Source organism: Ranitomeya variabilis, chromosome 4 (genome assembly GCF_051348905.1).
Source record: "Ranitomeya variabilis isolate aRanVar5 chromosome 4, aRanVar5.hap1, whole genome shotgun sequence".
Lineage (NCBI taxonomy): Eukaryota > Metazoa > Chordata > Amphibia > Anura > Dendrobatidae > Ranitomeya > Ranitomeya variabilis.
Window position 1 is genome coordinate 433,690,532 of NC_135235.1, and position 22,902 is coordinate 433,713,433.

Below are 22,902 nucleotides of genomic sequence, written 5' to 3' on the forward strand. Positions count from 1 at the left end.
TGAAAACCCACCTCTAGCGCCGGCACTCCAGAGTGGAGCTTGCAGCCGCACAGCAACACATGGAGCTGCACACTCCAGTTTGGAGTGCAGGCGCCAGAGCTGGGTTTTCACCTGCGAGACTCGGCCGCATTTCGCGTAGCGTATGTGTGATCCCGGCCTTAGGGAAACTTTGAGTTAAAGGGTTTTCCACTACTCAGACAACCCCTTCTCAATCCCTATATTTCCCCCTTGTAAAATAACAACACTTATACTTGCCTCGGGTTCTAGGACCAATCAGCCCTGGTTTCACTCCCTCATTACCTCCAGATGTACGTGATTTGTCTGAAAGTGGGCAAAGTGAAGCGGCGAATGTCACGTGATCCCTGAGAGATCTTGCGCTGGAATGGCTTTGGCCCTGTAGATAGGTATAAGTGTTATTATTTTACAAGAGAGAAACATGGGGATTGAGAAGGAGTTGTTCGAGTAGTGGACAATCATTTTAAGAGAAGGGAGTGGTCTGTTTGGGATCCTTACCTTTTGTCAGAGTGCAGACTAATTCTAAAGAACCCCAGTTCTGCACTCCATCATGCAGGTAACAGATTGACTTGAATTGTCACTGTGTTATGCTTCATTTTTCCTGTGGGGGTGCTGCAGGGAAAGTGAACACCTATCCCCAAGGAACCATTCAAATGAGCTGGGAAAAAAAAGCTTCTTTAATCCCTTAAAGATGAACGAATCATCAGGAGTAAGTGCTTGGTGTTGGCTAAGGAGATGAGGCAGCATCATTCCCAGCACATAATGCTTGAGTTATTCAGTCATCATATTCTTATAACAGCCTTGGATGGAATTGAGCTTCTCCCACTACTGTCAGCCTGTTACATTCTGCTGTCAATGTCTTGTGGTGTGTCACTTTCAAAGACCCCAATAATGTCCCAGACATGTGATTTTGGGATGCTGATGGGTTACCATGACTGCTGCAGATTCCTGTGCCTGCTATTACCATACTCCTATGAATACCAGTCTATGGAGTTCATAGGAGACGGAGATTTTCACTGTATACCGCAATACAGCTGCATTGCAGTTTATAGTATAGACGGTCACAGGTTCAAGTCCCATAAAAGGAAAAACATGCCAAAAGCGCAAGAACGCACACAGTGCATATGGCCAAAAACTGAAAAAGTGACGAGTGTTAGAAATTGATGACATAAATATATATTTTTTTATTCAAATTTCAGAATTTTTTTTACAATGTAACTATAAAAATGCAAGTTTGGTAATGATGTCATAATTGTACTGACCAAGTAGTCTTACTGTGAGGTGTGAAGAATGCAATAAAAACAAATAGAGAGGTTTTACATATTTTTAATGTGTCAATAACAGTTTCAGCGAAGTGGATGAGATGAAATTTATTGAGATTTCATGCCCTCTGCGATTTTATAACTCAGCTTAAATTGACCTGCGTTGCGCGTTTCAAATCTGCAGCCTGTCAATTTCTCTTGCGGGAAAATTGAGTTTTATGTGCAGATTTTCTCCATAAACCTGCATTAGGTGCGGAAATTCTGTAGCAAAACAACTCACATGGGTTTTTAGTGTGTTTCTGCTGTGGAAACACATCAAAAACCAATGTAATCTGCATATCCATAAAGTTTTCTCAAAGCCAAATGCCAGGAAATATAAAAATCAAAGCAGGTTTATTTAACGCATGACATGCCAAAAAAGTGACAAAAAACACAGTGACAAAAACGTATGTTAAAAAAAGCAAGTAACCTAATTTAAATAATAGGTGCAGAAATGGTGCAGAAATTCTGTAGCCTCAAAAATTCACCAAAAGCTCTTGGGGGGAATTTAGCCTAAAGGTTCTTGGTTTTGCTAATCTCATTTTTGCTGCCTTGGATATTCTCCTCCAGAACGTAAACAGTCCATAGAACCAAACAGCCTTTGGAGCTGGGGGATTAAGATTATGCATTCTCTAGCAAAATCTACAGAAAAATCAAGATGAACTGTTTCCTTGCAGGTGATACTCAAAAGTCTTGGAAGCCATTTAATTGCACTTGGCAGAAGTGAGATGCGGAGTAAAACGCAGGTGTTGAGCTTAATGTCTTATTGTACTTGTATCCCATAAATGTGCTAGAAGGCTAATAAAACCGTCGACTGATCAGCGCTGCAAACGCCTCAAGAGAAGGACACTAACTGTAGAATATATTGATCACGATTACATTTCTCCGCAGTTTAAAGATTATTTTAAAGATCTCCAGAGACAGGCCCTCTGCACTCCGGTCATTGACTGAGGTCTCCATGATATGAGTTTAAATAGAAAGGACATAATATCTGTTAACCATTTCATGTAATCCACGACGGATAAGGATTCTAAATGTGTCTTCTATCTGAAAGGCCTCTATTATATGGATATTTCTCATTTATCAAAATCACATTCATTTTTAGCCAACCCACGTCAAGACCAGACCTTTTTTTTTTCATTTGGATATTTGCATCTTTTGTTCGGGACACATGTGGCTTAATTTTTTTCACTGACATATTTTCTCATTTTTATTTTTATTGCTGATATTGGGTCGAAAAATAAAGGAAATAAGTTTGTGCTTTCCCAAATTTTCAATTTTTTTGACCACACGAGACCACTAACATGCAGGTAAAAAGTAAGTTTTCCCTATTCTGTAACAAATATTTTTACGTATTGGTCACTTTTTTACGAGGATGGGACTAGTAATAACAATTTGAATTGACAGTGGCATTTATATATTTTTTACTTATTTTCAACTGAAATATTTTTATTTCCATCTTATTTCCATTGTAACTGGGGCTGCTATTTTAGCCCCAATTACAGGGGAAACTCAGCCTACTGCTTGCATAGAAGAGCTGTCTAGGACTCCTATGTCCCAGCTGCACCCACCTTATACACACTGATCACATGACCATTGCGTATGGAGGAGGATATGCCGACAGTACTTCCTATTACTGTGTACACTGCACTTCTTTATCGCAGTGACGGGGAAGGCACAGATGATAACAAACCATCTGTGCCTTCTCTATGGGAATTTTGGCTGTCCTGAAAGTTAGATCCCTGCTTTTACAGCTGTGACATTGCATTTAGCTGTGCTTTTATGCAGAGAAGGAGTGGGGCTGCCCAGATGTTTAAAATCTTTTGGCAGGCCACAAAGCAGTTAAAACACACTGCGGCCTATTCATCAAAACTGTCTAATTCTTAAACCTTACAAACTTGAACACAACAGTCTAAAAAAACTCCAGTTTTATCAAAGTGGTTCATGTTATGATAAATTTGTCTAATTTTAAGGCTACTTTCACACATCAGGTTTTCGCCGTCAGGCTAAATCCGGCTAATTTTCAAAAAAACGGATCAGGCGAATATTGCCGCTGGATCAGGTTTTTTTTCCCATAGACTTGTATTAGTGCCGGATTGCACCGGATGACATTGCATGTCATCCGGTTTTCGCCGGATCCGGCAAATCTGCAGCTTCCGGTTTCTTGAAAAAACGTCCATTGCAACATTTTTTGTCTCTGGCGAAAAAGCCTGAAGCGCCGGATTCGGCGCTTCCGGCTGTTTACTACAATGAAAGCCTATGGGAGCCAGAAGGTGCTGGATCCAAAAAAAGGCGGATCCGGCGGCCTGATCCGGTTTTTTAAACTGAGCATAATCCAATTTTTTTTTATCCAATACTCTAGATAGGCAAGCCGGATCCGTCAAAAAAACTGATCCGTTTCATCAGTTTTTCAAAATCTGCGCCGGATCCAGTTTTTCCAACATTTGCAGGATTTACCCTGACACTGAAAACCTGATGTGTGAAAGTAGCCTAAGTCTCTCTAGTCTGTTCCTATTATCTGGCTTGCATTGTGCCAGAAATGTGCGCTAAAATTTTGAAGCATTTTTTGGGGCATTATGTCACATGTCAATTCACAAATCTTTCCCAATAAGCCATGCCCACTTTCACAAAAGAAACACCCACTAGTCAGACAAGTCATGAGAAGTGTCTAAATACATCATAAATATGGTGCAAGTCTTTAATGACAATTTTTGGGGGCAAATTACACCAGATTTATGGTACATAACAAGCTTGATACATAAGTGCCACTGTCTTTATCCATATGTTTATTAGTACCATGTCTGCATTGAATTTGTTTTTAAAGGGGCTATGTTATGTACCCTAATTCAATTTTTGTCATAGAAGACAGCCCATCCTTCTCATAAATTTATAATACTAATGACATAGTGATCTAATACTTATTCAAATGACACACAATTACACTATGTTTAATTTTGACTTCATATTCTTTGTGGCATACCTTCCATGTAGATCTACTATTCTGGAGCCTCTTTATAATTGTAGACCGGTGGACTGTAACCGATAATATTAAAACTGACCAGAGTTAAGTGCAGGTACTGTGATAAAATTCTAGGGTCCTTGAGATTTTTTTTTTACAATCTTCCATTCTGCTTTAGGAATTAGGGTAATTCTGAAGCAAACTTTTTTCAATCATGTTTTTTTCACAGATAGCACATGTACCCGTGATGATCAATTGGGTTGTCCACATGTCTGATTTATTCCTTGTACCAAGTGGTCTGTGGAAAATATCTGAGACTTGTTCTATTTTAATACAGGGCTCAGATCAAAATCAGCAACGCAAGTCTACCGGTCCATCAAAAAATCAGACAGCGATATGATTTTCACTGTCAGAATGGAGATGTAGAAACTTTTTTTTTTGCTTCTCTGTGCACGAGAAAAACTGATAACAATTGGACCACACAATTGGATGTCTTAATGAGCCTTAAGCTTGATGGTCAATTATTGAAAATCTTCTCCACTTGTAGATGGACTTCTAGACGGTGGAATGCTTGGTGTAAATTGTTTGAAAATATTTTTAAAATTATTTCCAGACACCTATAAGCTTCTTTAATTATTTACAAAAGGCTTGAATTGTTTATCCACTCCAGTATTCAAAATCATTAGCAAAGATGTATTTTTTTCATTTTTGTTGCTAAGTATCTAATAGTTCTTTTTCCGCTATGAGCATTTATAATCACTTGAAATTTTACAAGACAGCATTATTGAGGATTTGGTGCTCTGTAACAGAATACCGATTTGCTGACCAAGTTACCATTTTGGGTTAAAGAATATATTTTAATAAGGGCTGTCCCACACGTCCAGATAATTCTGGTACCGGAATAAATCGGTACCGGAGTTATCCGTGTCCGTGTGCCTGGGAACTCACGTAGGCCATACGTGCGGCACACGTGTGCCGCCCGTATGGCGAGTGGGTACCACACGGAGCGTGTGATACCCACGCGTGTGGTACCCTGCATCGCGCTGAAGCCGCGATTCATATGTTCCCTGCAGCAGCGTTTGCTGCAGAGAAAATATGAAGAATAGTGTTTAAAATAAAGATCTATGTGTCCGACGCCCCCCCACCCCCTGTGCGCCCCCCCCGCTGTTCAGAAAATACTCACCCGCTCCCTCGCTGCTTCCTGGTTTGGCCGCGGCTTCCACTGTATGCGGTCACGTGGGGCCGATCATTTACAGTCATGAATATGTGGCTCCACCTCCCATAGGGGCGGAGCCGACTATTCATGATTGTAAATGATCGGCCCCACGTGACCACATACAGTAGGAGGCGCGGGGCAGAGAGGAAGGAGTGACAGCCAACGTGGGAGCGGGTGAGTATTTTCAGGACAGCGGGGGGGCGCACAGGGGGTGGGGGGGCGGGGGACACATAGATCTTTATTTTAAACACTATTATTCATATTTTCTCTGCAGCAAACGCTGCTGCAGGGAACATATGAATCGCGGCTTCAGCACCATGTGGGGGGGACAGCGCTTACTGTAGCGCTGTCTCCTGCACGCACACGGACCCCAGACGGAGAATGTCCGTGTGAGATCCGTGTTTTACATGGACCCATTGACTCTATTGGGTCCGTGTAATCCGTGCGCTCCCACGAACACTGACATGTCTCCGTGTTTGGCACACGGAGACACGGTCCGCAAAAAATCAATGACATCTGAACAGATGCATTGATTTTTATGGGTCTATGTGTGTCAGTGTCTCCGGTACATGAGGAAACTGTCACCTCACGTACCGGAGCCACTGACGTGTGAAACCGGCCTCAGACTAAATAAACTACCTATATTCTTTTTAGCTTAATTTGAAAAACTGGGCTCTGGATACATAATAATCATAGAGTATATCATCTTTTTTGTATAGGAGCCTTCTTTTCCAATGGTGTATGATAAATTCCCATCCCAACACTTGTTTCTGTTACTCACCTGTTAGCAATCAGTAATGTATGTTCAGTGTATGCATTCAAGTACTTGCTGGTGGATGTCTTGTGCCATTTCCAGAGCTGCTCCACTCCTCTCTACCAACAATATGACCACATCTCCTTTTTGCCAGATTACACAGATGACCATTACTTTCTTTCTTAATGAAAGAGCTTTGTTCTGAATTCCATACACTTACATTGATAAAGTGACTTTTGATTTGTACAAAAATGCTGAGTGAGCCGGTGTATTACAACTGTGTCATAAGAACAGGAGAGTGACCCGAGCAGTGCCAAAAACGGCAGTAGAAAGCGCTGAGTAAGTATATTATTGTATATACTGAACATACTCTATAGCAACTGTTTAGATATGCACCAAACTTTTGAATAAAGCTTTCTAATTTTTAACTTCTAGAATCAAATCATCACATTAGTAACATAGTTAGCAAGTCCGAAAAAAGACATTTGTCCATCTAGTTCAGCCTATATTCCGTCAGAATAAATCCCCAGATCTACGTCCTTCTAAAGAACCTAACAACTGTAAGATACAATATTGTTACGCTCCAGGAAGACATCCAGGCCTCTCTTGAACCCCTCAACTGAGTTTGCCATTGCCACTTCCTTAGGCAAAGAATTCCAGATTCTCACTGCCCTAACAGTAAAGAATCTTCTTCTAGGTTGGTGGAAAAACCTTCTCTCCTCTAGATGCAGAGAATGCCCCCTTGTGACTGTCACCTTCCTTGGTATAAACAGATCCTTGGAGAGATATTTGTATTGTCCCCTTATATACTGTACTTATACATGGTTATTAGATCGCCCCTCAGTCGTCTTTTTTCTAGACTAAATAATCCTAATTTTGCTAATCTCTCTGGGTATTGTAGTTCCCCCATCCCCTTTATTAATTTTGTTGCCCTCCTTTGTACTCACTCTAGTTACATTATATCCTTCCTGAGCACCGATGCCCAAAACTGTACACAGTACTCCATGTGCGGTCTAACCAGGGATTTGTACAGAGGCAGTATAATGCTCTCATCATGTGTATCCAGACCTCTTTTAATGCACCCCATGATCCTGTTTGCCTTGGCAGTCGCTTTAGTTAAGTTTATCATTAACTAGGATCCCCAAGTCCTTCTCCATGTCAGATTTACCCAGTGGTTTCAAATTTAGTGTGTAATGGTGGTAATGATTCATTTTTCTCATGTGTATAACCTTACATTTATCATTGTTAAACCGTATCTGCCACCTCTCGGCCCAAGTCTCCAACTTATCCAGATCCATACTATCTTCTCTTGTATTGACTGCTTTATATAGTTTTGTATCATCTGAAAATACTGATATTTCTACCAGATCGTTAATAAATATGTTGAAGAGAATAGGTCCCAACACTTACCCCTCCTTTACCCCACTGGTCAAAACAACACAGTTAGAGAATATACCATTTATAACCACCCTCTGCTTTCTATCACTAAGCCAGTTACTTACCCATTTACACACATTTTCCCCCAGACCCAGCATTCTCATTTTTTGTACCAACCGCTTATGTGGCACGGTATCAAACGCTTTGGAAAAATCAAGATATACCACGTCCAATGACTCACCTTGGTCCAGTCTATAGCTTACCTCTTCATAAAAACTGATTAGATTGGTTTCACAGGAGCGATTCCTCATAAACCCATGCTGATATGGAGTTAAACAGTTATTCTCATTCAGATAATCCAGAATAACATCCCTCAGAAACCCTTCAAATATTTTACCAACAATAGAGGCTAGACTTGCTGGTCTATAATTTCCAGGTTCATTTTTAGAGCCCTTTTGAATATTGGTACCACATTTGCTATGCGCCAGTCCTGTGGAAAAGACCCAGATGCTGTAGAGTCCCTAAATATAAGAAACAATGGTTTGTCTATTATATTACTTAGTTCTATTAGTACTCGTGGGTGTATGCCATCCGGACCCGGAGATTTATCTATTTTAATCTTATTTAGCCGGTTTCGCACCTCTTCTTGGGTTAGATTGGTGACCCTTAATATAGGGTTTTCATTGTTTCTTGGGATTTCACCTAGCATTTCATTTTCCACCGTAAATACTGTGGAGAATAAGGTGTTTAATATACTAGCTTTTCCTCGTCATCTACAACCATTCTTTCCTCACAAGTTTTAAGGGGCCTACACGTTCACTTATGATTCATTTACTATTGATATAGTTATACTCCTTAGCAATGTGCTTCTCTGTTTTTTTGGCAGCTTTAATTAGTTTTTTAGATAAAGTATTATTCCTCCCTATAGTTTTTAAAGCTTCAATGGTGCCATCCTGCTTTAGTAGTTTAAATGCTTTCTTTTTACTATTAATTGCCCCCTCTAACTTCTTTGTTTAGCCACATTGGGTTTTTCCTATTTCTTGTCATTTTACTCCCACAAGGTATAACCCACTTACAGTGCCTATTTAGGATGTTCTTAAACATTTATTATCTGTATTCTTATTTCTGAGGACATTGTCCCAGTCAATCAGATTAAGGGCATCTCTAAGCTGGTCAAACTTTGCCTTCCTAAAGTTCAGTGTTTTTGTGACTCCCTGACAAGTCCCCCTAGTGAAAGACAGGTGAAACTGTACAATATTGTGGTCGCTATTTCCTAGATGCCCGACGACCTGCAGATTTGTTATCCTGTCAAGTCTATTAGATAGTATTAGGTCTAAAAGTGCTGCTCCTCTGGTTGGATTCTGCACCAATTGGGAAAGATAATTTTTCTTGGTTATTAGCAGAAACCTGTTGCCTTTATGGGTTTTGCAGGTCTCTGTTTCCCAGTTAATATCCGGGTAGTTAAAGACGCCATAACAAGGACCTCATTATGGGTTGCAGCTTCATCTATCTGCCTTAGTAGTAGACTTTCCATGATTTAGAATAACATGGATCTTTGATGATGGTATAAAATAGCCTTGTGAAAAGTGCCAACAGGTGACCATGCACCTTCCCGACTCCTTTATACACATGAATGCTCAGTTGGCAATTTGTCTGTCAGTAGAAATTAAAATGCCAGGGGTTCAATTTCAAACTGCCCGGTCCTTCTCAACCCAAAACATCATATGTCTGGTGAGAGGTGAGAGACTCCAATGCAGAATAGATTTTCATCTAATCCCACGTGATATTGGCACGTCTGGCAGGCTTAGAGGGGTATTCCTGCCCTAGAATACAAGTCTGCAGTTACTGTATGTGACTACAGACTTGTGAATCTTCACAATGTGAGCACTTTGCTGTGAGGATTCTTCAGTGCTGGCATCGGGACAGATGGGCATGTGATTTGCATACATGTGGTCATGTGCAGACTAGATAGGCATGGTGTCGCTCAATGCAAGTGTATTGTGAGAGGCCGGTTACAGGCTAGTCGTGATGGGGACAGAAATACTGTGTTCAAATTGCAGACTCGCGGACACATGACCGCCTGTTCCTGGCACTGTCACCAAAGAAGCTTCACAGCGCGAAGTGTGCACAATGTGAGGATTCACAAGTCTGCAGTCACATAGAGTGATTGCGGACTTGTAACTTAAGTCTGGACAATCCCTTTAAATGTAAAATATTTTGAGATACTTTAGGTTGAGTTCACATAATACCTTTGAGTTTCAGTATTGTTACATAAGATGAGCTGAAATGGATACATGATAAATAATATAGGTTAAGGTTTCCTTTGAGGAATCTACCATTAAAACATAATGGGTGAGCCTGTTCTAAAGATATTTTGCCGCATGATCATGCCAATTAGCTAAAAATTACTCGCTGTTTCTCATCCAGCCTTCCTCAGCCTGGTATACTTTTCAGCAATTTACATATTCTCTTAGAAAGTATATCCCTGATGCAATATAACCTAAATCACACACATATATATGTATATATACATATGTATATAGATATATATATATATATATATATATATATATATATATATATATATATATATACTGTATATATCTTTTTACATATATCTATATATATATATATATATATATATATATAGACACTTTTGTACGTACAATATATATTTATATATATATATATTTTTGTGTGTGTGTGTATATTTTTTATGGAAATTAGGAGTGCACTTGCATAAGACTTATTTTGTAGCATAATACATCATGCGCTCTAGCACAACAGTGCAGCTCCTTCCTTTTGTGTTTCTATTCTGCAATCATAGTCAATGCTTTCAGATGATCTTGCAGATGTCCCATAGCTATAGATATGGTTGCTGCCTGTGTTGCTATGATGGCAAGATGCAGTTGTAAGAGCAGCTTGACACTGAAGACATGAATAGAGCTTAAACCTGCAGCATGCATAGCTGGACATCGTTACTGGGATTAGTTCTATTCTACTATTCATCCCCTGTAATAGCTGGAAATGTCTGCATTACTACAGTAAGAGCATGGCACTCTTACGTTTTGCCACTCTGTTCCTTATCTTGCTCTCTGCTGCATCTTGAGTGAGCTGGCCAATTGTCTCAGCAGAGGTTGCCAGCAGCAGCACCACCACTCTCTGCTGCTAACAGGTTGCCTCTCCATTGAGATGCGGAGATGCTCAAAGCATTATGAGTGGTGTTGATTTGCCCAAAATGTTGGGAACTAAGCTTTGTTTCTCTTGAATATCCATACAGCACAGAAGAAGCAAAGTCATATATTCTGGAGAAGAACAAGCTGAAGCCTGAGTGACTTATTGAATGAAGTCTTTGGAGCATCACCTGCATCCAATTTCCCTCTGCACAGTGTAAATTGGTGAGTACAAATTCACATCTGTGTGTTTTTTTTTTAACCAGACAACTTATACTAATACTTTGTGTATGTGTCATCTTTAGTTTGTAAAATACATAGCAAGAAATTAGAATACATATATATACTTTGCCTAAACTGTAATCTAAACCATGCGATAGATACCTTAGTTTATTCCTATGTGTGCCCTATATTGTCATTATCAATAATACGATGAGCCTTTGCCCTCTCCAGCACTGAAGCAGTTAATCTTTAAAGACTACTAAAGGGGTCTTTAAAGATACTGAATTATATATATATATATGAATCTATACTGTTACTCAGCAGGCATCATACCATAATAATGATTATGTTTTCTTACCCGTGTAAATCAAAGCATGATTTGCAAACCATTAGAAGAGAACAGGTCAGGGCAGCAGGAACAGGTGGGATGACATTGCGTCCTCGTGTATACACAGCAGATCCTTTAAGTACATGCATTAAACAGTGGCAGTTTAATTAAATTAGTGATGTATAAGATGTAACCTTTGAGTAGTAATTCACTGTGCTTGTACATTATAATCAACGGGGAAAAAAAAGTTTGCATTTTGTACATTGAGCCTAACTATGCTTTATACTTGCTCAGATAGCTTTAACTTTAAAGCAGTGGTCTCCAATCTGTGGATCTCCAACTTTCGACTAACTACAACTACCAGCATGCACTGATTGATCCAGGTTGTCCAAGTATTCTGGTAGTTAGGCTATGTTCCCATGATGAGCTTTTGGACAGTTTTTGATGTTGCAGATTTTCTGCACCCATTAAGTAAGATAGGTTACTTCCAATTTTTTGAAAATATTTAGCATAAAAAACTCATCAAAAACTCGTCATGGGAAAGTAGACTTCTAATTTGCCAACAGATTTGGAGCTGTGGGTCGGACCTCTGTATTAGATTACGCAGATACACTACTTTTGTAGCAATTCATATTAATCACATAGGATTTCTAGCATAAATAGTACAGAAATTGTCCAATTTGTTGATTGTTGTGAATTTGTGTGGTCCATACATAATCATGTATATATCTATCACTCATAAAAAAAACGTTTTTGGCAGTGAATAGATAGTTAAATTAGTTATTATTCATAACTCAAAAATCTTTGGAGGGTTATTAGAGGATACCTCCTGAAAATCTTGAAAACAAACAATTTTTGCAGTTTCGGCACCATTGGCAGTATTGTCCTACGCTTGTATGTGAGTCAGGAGATCGTACCGCAATGCTCTCCTGACCAGAACATGACACCTTCATATGTTTCGATGCAGCTGTGATGCTCGGATCGGGAGAGCTGCCGTCAGTCCAAGCGTTGCGGTCTGGTCTCAGTCCGATTTATACTGCCGTCTGCCTGTGCCCTACATGTGTGTGTGAAAAGCAGATCCAGTTGGCCAGTTACTATTTGACTCAATTGTGTCAGTCTTGCACTTTATGGAAAGCAATTTACGATGTTGTGTAACTTTTGCATTACATTTCTACTGACTTCTGTGGAAAGTCAAAGTAAGTTGCATTTTACCACATAAATTGACTTACATCGGGTGATCTTTGTCTGATATCGGTCTTCTATGACTTTAAGCTGCAAATGTTCAAGTTGTTAACAGTATACTTCATAAGAAAACATTTATAATTGTGAATAGAAAGGTTACGGAGCCAGAAGAAAATAATATCAAAAGAGCATAGAATGTTGATAAAAAAATAAAACTAAAAAATCCATGTTCACCTTACTGATCCCTTGCTGCACCAATTCAAACATTTCAAGTCCTCTGCCAGTTTTTGTACATCCTGCTGTATTTATGAAAACTCCACACAGTCATTAGAACGCTGCAGACGATCACTGGTTTTAGAAAGTCCCTGATATGGCCAGATACTGGCTACAGTGGGTACATGTCTATGTCTGAACATCCCTTCTTGAGCAATAACCTCACAGGACCTATACAATATCAGAACCAGAGGTGCAGTTACCTCAATCTTTAAAAAACAGCAGGGATCTATGTTAATAGCAAACTGGCTGTTTTCAGTACTAAGCTGTTTGTGGAGCTCCAAAGTTTAAAGGGAACTTTCAGTAGGATTCTCCCTCCTAATCCGTCTGTATGGGTATGTAGGTCATAGGAAGCTGATTTAATGATACTTTGATATCTGAGAAAAACAAAGAAAAAGAGCGCAAAGTATAGTGCACACAAGGCAATCATATATACAAAAAAAAGGCTTTATTAACAACAATGTCAAGACAGACAGAAGGTTACAATTAAAAACAATTAAAATCATCATGAAGCGACATGCAGGACAATGAAAGGCAAGAGTAGAAAATGTGCAAAAAATACAAGAATATTCAAAAATCACAGAAGCAGTCCATATTGTGAATACATGACAACTCTTATATAAAAGAGGCAATGAAAAGGTTACCCTGGTGGGGGGCGGGGGGGTTATATCAGGTATAAATTGCAAATCAAAAAGAAAAATGTTGTATTTCAAATAATGATACATCAAAAAGAGAAATACAGTGGGGCAAAAAAGTATTTAATCAGTCAGCAATAGTGCAAGTTCCACCACTTAAAAAGATGAGAGGTGTCTGTAATTTACATCATAGTTAGACCTCAACTATGGGAGACAAACTGAGAAAAAAAAATCCAGAAAATCACAGTCTGTTTTTTTATCATTTTATTTGCATATTCTGGTGGAAAATAAGTATTTGGTCAGAAACAAACAATCAAGATTTCTGGCTCTCACAGACCTGTAACTTCTTCTTTAAGAGTCTCCTCTTTCCTCCACTCATTACCTGTAGCAATGGCACCTGTTTAAACTTGTTATCAGTATAAAAAGACACCTGTGCACACCCTCAAACAGTCTGACTCCAAACTCCACTATGGTGAAGACCAAAGAGCTGTCAAAGGACACCAGAAACAAAATTGTAGCCCTGCACCAGGCTAGGAAGACTGAATCTGCAATAGCCAACCAGCTTGGAGTGAAGAAATCAACAGTGGGAGCAATAATTAGAAAATGGAAGACATTCAAGACCACTGATAATCTCCCTCGATCTGGGGCTCCACGCAAAATCCCACCCCGTGGGGTCAGAATGATCACAAGAACGGTGAGCAAAAATCCCAGAACCACGCGGGGGGACCTAGTGAATGAACTGCAGAGAGCTGGGACCAATGTAACAAGGCCTACCATAAGTAACACACTACGCCACCATGGACTCAGATCCTGCAGTTCCAGACGTGTCCCACTGCTTAAGCCAGTACATGTCCGGGCCCGTCTGAAGTTTGCTAGAGAGCATTTGGATGATCCAGAGGAGTTTTGGGAGAATGTCCTATGGTCTGATGAAACCAAACTGGAACTGTTTGGTAGAAACACAACTTGTCGTGTTTGGAGGAAAAAGAATACTGAGTTGCATCCATCAAACACCATACCTACTGTAAAGCATGGTGGTGGAAACATCATGCTTTGGGGCTGTTTCTCTGCAATGGGGCCAGGACGACTGATCCGGGTACATAAAAGAATGAATGGGGCCATGTATCGTGAGATTTTGAGGGCAAACCTCCTTCCATCAGCAAGGGCATTGAAGATGAAACGTGGCTGGGTCTTTCAACATGACAATGATCCAAAGCACACCGCCAGGGCAACGAAGGAGTGGCTTCGTAAGAAGCATTTCAAGGTCCTGGAGTGGCCTAGCCAGTCTCCAGATCTCAACCCTATAGAAAACCTTTGGAGGGAGTTGAAAGTCCGTGTTGCCAAGCGAAAAGCCAAAAACATCACTGCTCTAGAGGAGATCTGCATGGAGGAATGGGCCAACATACCAACAACAGTGTGTGGCAACCTTGTGAAGACTTACAGAAAACGTTTGACCTCTGTCATTGCCAACAAAGGATATATTACAAAGTATTGAGATGAAATTTTGTTTCTGACCAAATACTTATTTTCCACCAGAATATGCAAATAAAATGATAAAAAAACAGACAATGTGATTTTCTGGATTTTTTTTTCTCAGTTTGTCTCCCATAGTTGAGGTCTACCTATGATGTAAATTACAAACGGCTCTCATCTTTTTAAGTGGTGGAACTTGCACTATTGCTGACTGACTAAATACTTTTTTGCCCCACTGTAAATGATACAATTCTCAAATACATGCCCTACACTGAAAAATCAATCTCCCTGGGAACCAAACCATACATGATTGTATGCCAAACAATTGCCAAATACAAAAAATATATACAGTAAATACAGTACATGTGCAAATTTGAAATAAAATTGGTGGCCTAGACACATATGTGAACCCATAAAATGTATATATCAAAAAATAATAAGGCAATGATAAGGCAAATAAGGTCACGTGTGAACAAGCCACCAAAATAATATACAAATGCCCATAAGATATCAATCAAGACTGCATAATTACAATAGCATACTTACTAAGTCTGCATGTCCTAGCTCTGCAGACTTTCCTTGATATGTGTCAAACCATTCACTGGCGATACCGAACTTACCTGAGTTCTGTATGTTCATAGAATCATAGAATGTTACAGTTGGAAGGGACCTCCAGGGTCGTGTCCAACCCCCTGCTCAATGCAGGATTCACTAAACTATCTTAGACAGATGTCTAGGCTCTGTTTGAAGACTTCCATTGAAGGAGAACTCACCACTTCTCGTGGCAGCCTATTCCACTCATTGATCACCCTCACTGTCAAAAATTTAGTTGTGTATTATCTTGTAGCAATATTTTTATGCAGGTGACTCTGTAGCTCTGATATCTGAAGGTCACCGCTGAGTGCAATAATTAAATAATTGAAAACAAGTTACATTGTATTTCTGCCACAAATGCTAAAGTTTGGACTATGTACAGATTTGCAATTTCAGTAGTTGCTGCCTACTGTATCTGATGCAACAACACCACCACAGTATTATTTATAACGGATTCTTAAAATGTTGCATTGCAAATAAATTTGATTTCTTTAGCTCTTATTTCAGTAACTTGTGTCAGGAAGTGACTTTAAGGCCACGTTGACATGTTCAGTGTTTGGTCAGTATTTTACCTCAGTATTTGTAAGCCAAAACAAGGAAAGGAACAATCAGAGGAAAAGTATAATAGAAACACTGTCACCACTTCTGCATTTATCACCCACTCCTGGTTTTGACTTACAGATACTGAGGTAAAATACTGACCAAATACTGATAGTGTGAACGTGGCCTACGGTAATCAGTCAGCTGATTCATGCTGCCCAAAACATGGTCAGCCTAAATCAGAGACTACCTCCCGCATTTCAAATATTTTTGTTTTACTCTGAAACACTGGAGCAATTGAGAGAAAAATAAAGCTGAAAACGTTACCAGTAGTGATGAGTGAGTGTACTCGTTGCTTGGGTTTTCCCAAGCACGCTTGGGTGGTCTCCGAGTATTTGTGACTGCTCGGAGATTTAGTTTTCCTTGCCGCCGCTGCATGATTTGTGGCTATTAGACAGCTTGATTACATGTGGGGATTCCCTAGCAACCAGGCAACCACCACATGTACTCAGGCAGGCTAGCAGCTGTAAATCATGCAGCTGCTTCAACAAAAACTAAATGTCTGAGCAGTCACAAATACTCAGAGACCACCCGAGCGTGCTCGGGAAAACCCAAGCAACGAGTATGCTCGCTCATCACTAGTTATCTGGAATGAGATGACTAGCCCAAGAGACATGTTTCTGCTCGGCTTCTCCCCGAACACTCAACTAGTCTTTCCCAATGAGTGAAAAAAGAAGTTTATCTGCAATATACTTTGATTAAAAATAATGTGTGGTTTTATACTTAGTGCTCCATACTGTTCCTCCTGTGTCCTGTGACTGGAATATTGGTCCATCTTCAGTGGAGACCTCCATGCTCAGCAGATTCACTGCTTTGTCTCAGCTTATGCTAGTAATCTGACAGAAAAGAGGCCAAAACTATGTGATAATGAGAGGACGAGCAGGGGGTTGTGCACAGTATATTTAGCAAATACTGTAGGAGACAAATATCGATAGATACAGATATTTTTAAGCTCATCTGTTGAGGTGGATTCTCTTAGCTGTAGGTCAAGGTGAGTAACACAAACTAAAGGCAATGGCACAGCAGAGCAGAACTTGCCAGATAACATGTGGATTAGTGAGAATCAGGACAGTGGGGTACGAACATGCTACCTGGGACCAGGGCAGTGGGGTATAAAATACTACCTGGATACTTGCTTTTTCAAAAAAAAAACACACTTGCAACAAAGTTGTGTAAATAGTACTCAGTATTCGAAGAGAAAATGTTCTTCTACAAATGGTTATCTGCAAGTCTGAGCGATGAAATAAATGCAGATAGTTTTTAAACAGGAATTTATTTAAAAAAATGATTAGCCAACTGAGTTAAATTGATAGTAAGGCATCTTCTGACTACATGTGGTAACTGAAGGCTATGCTTACTAAATAATCAGAGAGCATATAGCTGTCTGAGTCGGCATTAGCATACATTGGGTGATGATGTCAAAGCAGGTTGCTAGGTTACTACATTAGCCCAGCATGGACATGTGTAAGGTGGGATTAGAGCCAACATCTATCTCCACCTCACTAAACACCTTACATAGGGGTCCTTGGGTGTGTGCATGCGATTGGATACGTTCGGGCATGATTTGTGCGGCATCAGACCCCTTTAAATTAATGATGCAGAAAACAGACGGGTTTGCAAAAAGAGTTTTGTTTACTGAGGTTAGAACATATATACAAATGGTAGCAGGAACAATGCTTGCCTTTTTTGTTCTGCATTACGTGACAAAGGTTTGTGCATAATGGTGCGGACAGCGGATCATTACTTGTAAGAGATGTTACATATGCATAGCATATGCAGGGGGCATCCATCTTCCCTGTATAGGGCCACACGCTGAGTCAATGTGTTATGCTGGGCCACAGTACCCTAGCTTCACTCTTGTAAACGGTGTATGGGAGCTCTCACTAGCTATGACTTACGAATGTCCCCCAGACTGACCGATCCAGTATTCTTTCACTAAGACCTCCAGGTCTGGCAAAAACTGAGACTTGTCTTAAACTCCCCTTGCATAGATCTTGTAGATTGGAAGCCCTCATGGGCATCGTCCTCTCTCCTTCTGTTCTAGACGTGACTTATATTGTTTAAGATTATTGTACTTGTTTTTATTATGTATACCCCTCCTCACATGTAAAGTGCCATGGAATAAAAGGCGCTATAATAATAAATAATAATAACTTGCCTGCTGTGATAAAATTGCTGCTGCGGTATATTGCTTACTAAAGCAAGCTCCCTTGCAGATCTGTATTTTCACACACACCCAATGATAACAGAACTCTCTGAGGGTGTCCTTTCTTTCTCTCCAGCTCTCTCCCAACTTACTTAAAAATCAGGAACTAAAACACTAGTGCCCATCTACTCCTTTCAAACTGTGGGCTGTCCCTACAGTTAACCCTGTCACCCATGGCAAATAGAAAACCTCAGCCTACATGAGGATAAAACACACCATAAAATACAGTTCACACACTATAAAACAACAGTAGTCTTCAGAAAGGGACTTATGCTGTTTTCTTCACCTTTACAAGCGCACAAAGGGAGCACAAAGAGACAGTCCTTTGGGGAAAGAACCAAGTGATAGTGCCTGAGCCACGGCAGGTAAATGACAAATAAATCAAATATGATGGATTAGGTACATGATAGATGGACACACTATAAGAACAAAGTATTGGGAAAAATGTCTTAATCATTACATTTTGCTTTATTACTTTGTCCCATTGCCACAGGAATATGAAATCCAGCCCTTCATCATGCCGTCTGCATTTACATACATTTGTGAAAGAATGGGTTATTTTAAAGAGCTCACTGAATTTGAGCGGGGCACTGTAATATGACATGACCCATGTAACAGCTCAGTCCATGAAATTTCTTCCCTCCCAAAAATTCGACTATCAGTTGTGAGTCGTATTATTGTAAAGTGGAAGCGTTTAGGAACCACACCAACTCAGTCAAAAAGTGGCAGACCACTTAGAGTTATAAAGCAGAGTTTGGCAAATGCCAGGAAGATTTTAACTTCCTTACTGATTTGTGGCAACTGTAAAATTTGGTGAAGGAGGTATAATGCTGTGGGTTGTTTTTCAGGATTTGGCCTAAGTTCTTTGGTTCCAAGTGAAGGGAACTATTTATACTTCAGCATACCAAAGACATATTGGACAAGTTCATGCTTCCAACCTTGTGTGAGCACTTTGTGGAAGGCCAATTTCTGTTTTAATATGACCGTGCCCAAGTGCACAAAGCAAGTTTCTTGAATTGTTGGATGAGTAAGATGTGGATAAACTTGTCTAGCCTGCACAGAGTCCTGATTTCAACCCCATCAAACATCTTTTTAATGAACTAGAATGGATAATCCATGGAAGGCCATTGCGTTCAACATAGGATGTAATAAAAGCTGGCTCTTTTTTTTACTTGATATCGATAAGGTAATGATGTGCATTACTTCAGATATTTATTTTTTTAAATTGTGTTGCATAGGGGAAAAGTGATGATGACAAGAAGACCTTTATAATAATACTAACTGATATAGACTTAGGTGCATTTTACTGAAAAATACAAAATCATTCAAGAAGAGATTTCTTGGAACAATGATTTTGTCAGTCTATAAAATTGTGTATTGTGTCAGAAAACATTTATTTCCTTTTTTAGTGTAGATTGCCTCGTACATTTTTATTGCATTTTTCTGGATATTTAGGTACAGTTACAGTTCTGAGATTCACCCCACCCCCATTTATCCATGTCCTCACTTCTCCCCTTGGTGAACTTGGTGTCTCTTTTTGACATAAGTATGTAACTACACCACAGTATTGAAACAAGCTGCAATTAATTCTTACGGTAATTGTCAGAATGTGTTTTAGCATCAATAAAATATGCAAAACCTATGCACATCTTGTCCTGACATTTAATATTTCAGAGGTTACATTTGAGGTTTGCACACAGCCTTTGTAGTCTCACTGTGACCTGATCTTATTCTAATTCTTATGTACAATTCAAAGTTGACTGGACTAAAATCCATTAATGTCTTACCATGGCTGTAATTTCCCAGTCTACATGGCAACACTTTATAAAGACACTCGAAAAATTACATTGCATGAATGCTACTGGATATGCACATGGGTTTAGCGTGAACTGAAGGATTAATCTTCTAGTTTGCTATTTAGTAGCTAGTACCTTGCTGTGTAGTGCTGAACACCTTGACCTCTATAAAGTTGTACATTTAGCTTATTAATTATGTGTGGATTTATACTAAGTCGCTGAATGCCTTCCCAAAGTCATAGTTTTAGATAATTGCATCTACAAATTAACTTTGTATATAATATAATAATGAATAACACCAACTAGACCAGCAGATACCACAGCCCTCATCTAGTGCTACATTCACAGTGTGGCTGTTCTCATTCACTTTGCATGAGCAATATGGTGTACAAATAGTGTAAGCACACAACGATATTGCTGGAGCACACCTTAGTCATCAGTAGGGTTGAGCGACCTTGACTTTTTTAGGGTCGAGTCATGTTTCACGAAACCCGACTGTTGGAAAAGTCGAGTCGGGCGAAATCGGCCGATTACTGCGCAAAGTCGAGGATCGGCCGGAACACGAAACCCTATGCACGTCAATGGGGATTTTTTTTTCTCTCTCTCTCTTTCTCTCTCTCTCTCCCCCTCTGTCCCAGCACAGAAAATTTTGTTTTACACATTCCAAATCGCTACTGCGCACAAGCGATAAAATGATGATAGGCGTGCACGCCATAACCCCTATGTCATCACTCTGCCCACGCTCCTTCATTGGCTGTAAAAATGGCGCTAAACGCATCATACGAAACGCGACTTTGGCGCCAAGATCGCGTACCGCATGGCCGACCCCACACAGGGATCGGGTCGGGTTTCATGAGACGCCGACTTTACCAAAAGTCGGCGACTTATGAAAATGAACGATCCGTTTCGCTCAACCCTAGTCATCAGTTTGGTGACTGCTAGACACGTTATCCTTTTGCTATTGTTATTAAGCCTTTTCTTCTCTTAGGATCTATCTCTATAGATTTAAAAGAACCTTGGAATAATTGTCGGAAGCTTTTTAGCCAACTGTGAATAAGAATACTTTACATTTTGTTGATTGAACGGGTTATGATTAGTATTTACCTAGGGGTGAAGAGGTAATATGGTCTATTAAAAGATGACTTTAATATGATGATTAAAACAGTAAAACATGAAGTTGTATATTTTATGATTAGAATGAGATTATAATGATGAAACAAAAACAATATATTTTTATAAAACATAGTATAAAAAAGTCCCATGTAGCAGATTAAAACCCACAAAAAAGATTATGACATAGTGTTAGTGGACTCAGTATTCAAAATGAGTGTTAAGGCACATGAATCTTAAGGCATTGTTGTGAATTCTGCTTTTGGGCTCCCTCCGGTGGTTGTAGGTGGTAATGCAGTTGTCCCTGAGTTGCAGTCCTGGTCAGGTGTATCTGCTGATTACAGTTCTGACTGGGGTATTTAGGCGTGCAGGATTCATTAGTCCTTGCCAGTTGTCCATGGTTGTTGGGAGGTTTTGGTCCTGGTTTGGTTCCTTCTGCCTTCTGCCAAATCAGCAAAGATAAGTGTCTGGTTTTGGTTTCTGTGGCACACATGCTGTGTGCTTAATACTTCTGTGCTATTCAGTGTTTTTTTGTCCAGCTTAGATTGTGTCAGTATTTTCTCAGTCTTGTTGGATTCTCTGGAGTGGCAGATATACATTCCATGTCTTTAGTTAGATTGTGGAACTTTTTGTATTATCTGCTGTGGATATTTTTGGAAGGGTTTTAATACTGACCGCTTAGTATTCTGTCCTATCTTTCCCTATTTAGCTAGAGTGGCCTCTTTTGCTGAATCCTGTTTTCTGCCTGCGTGTGTCTTTCCTCTCCTACTCACAGTCAATATTCGTGGGGGGCTGCCTATCCTTTCGGGTTCTGCTCTGAGGCAAGGTAGTATTCCTATTTCCATCTATAGGGGTATTTAGTCCTCCGGCTGTGTCGAGGTGTCTAGGGTTTTTTAGGCACACCCCACGGCTACTTCTAGTTGCGGTGTTAGTTCAGGTTTTGTGGTCAGTACAGTTTCCACCTACTCCAGAGAAAGTTCATGCGGCTCCAAAGTCACCGGATCATAACAGTACAACTGGCCCACTATGAGTTAAATGCATCTCAGAAGAAGGGAAGAAAGGTGTTGAGTAATTTTTTTTCTGCAGTTTGCTTTGCCTTTTCTTCCCTCTTTTTCTCTGGGTGGCTAAGGAGTCTTGTGTTAGCATGGATGTTCAGGAATTAGCTTCTCGTGTAGACCAGCTTGCTGCTAGGGTACAGGGAATTTCTGATTATATTGTTCAGACTCCTGTTTTAGAGCCGAAGATTCCTACTCCTGATTTGTTTTTTGGTGACAGGTCCAAATTATTGAGTTTTAAAAACAACTGTAAACTGTATTTTGCTTTGAGACCTCGATCCTCTGGGGATTCTATTCAGCAGGTTAAAATCGTCATTTCCCTGCTGCGTGGTGATCCACAGGATTGGGCATTTTCCCTGGAATCTGGGAATCCGGCTTTGCTTAATGTAGATTCCTTTTTTCAGGCTTTAGGACTATTATGTGATGAACTTAATTCTGTGGATCAAGCGGGGAAGACTGTTGTGAATTTGGTTTTTGGGCTCCCCCGGTGGTCACTGGTGGTACTGGACTTGTGTGCTTCACTTTCTCTGTTCACCTGTTTCCATCAGGATATGGGTGTACCCTATTTAGCCTTGCTGCTCAGTTATTCTAGTGCCGGCCATCAATGTAACCAGAGCCTTTCTGTTGCATGTTCCT

At 40.0% G+C, this 22,902-nt stretch overlaps 1 protein-coding gene across 1 annotated transcript in view; it reads left to right on the top strand.

Annotated features, from left to right (window-relative positions):
• Positions 1-10,472: 10,472 nt before the first annotated feature.
• ANKFN1 (ankyrin repeat and fibronectin type III domain containing 1) overlaps positions 10,473-22,902 on the top strand; it is a 1,096,304-nt gene continuing 1,083,874 nt past the window's right edge. The window contains exon 1 of the mRNA XM_077257596.1: positions 10,473-11,020. The gene's annotated coding sequence lies outside the window, so the exon portion shown is untranslated. The remainder of the gene's footprint in view (positions 11,021-22,902) is intronic.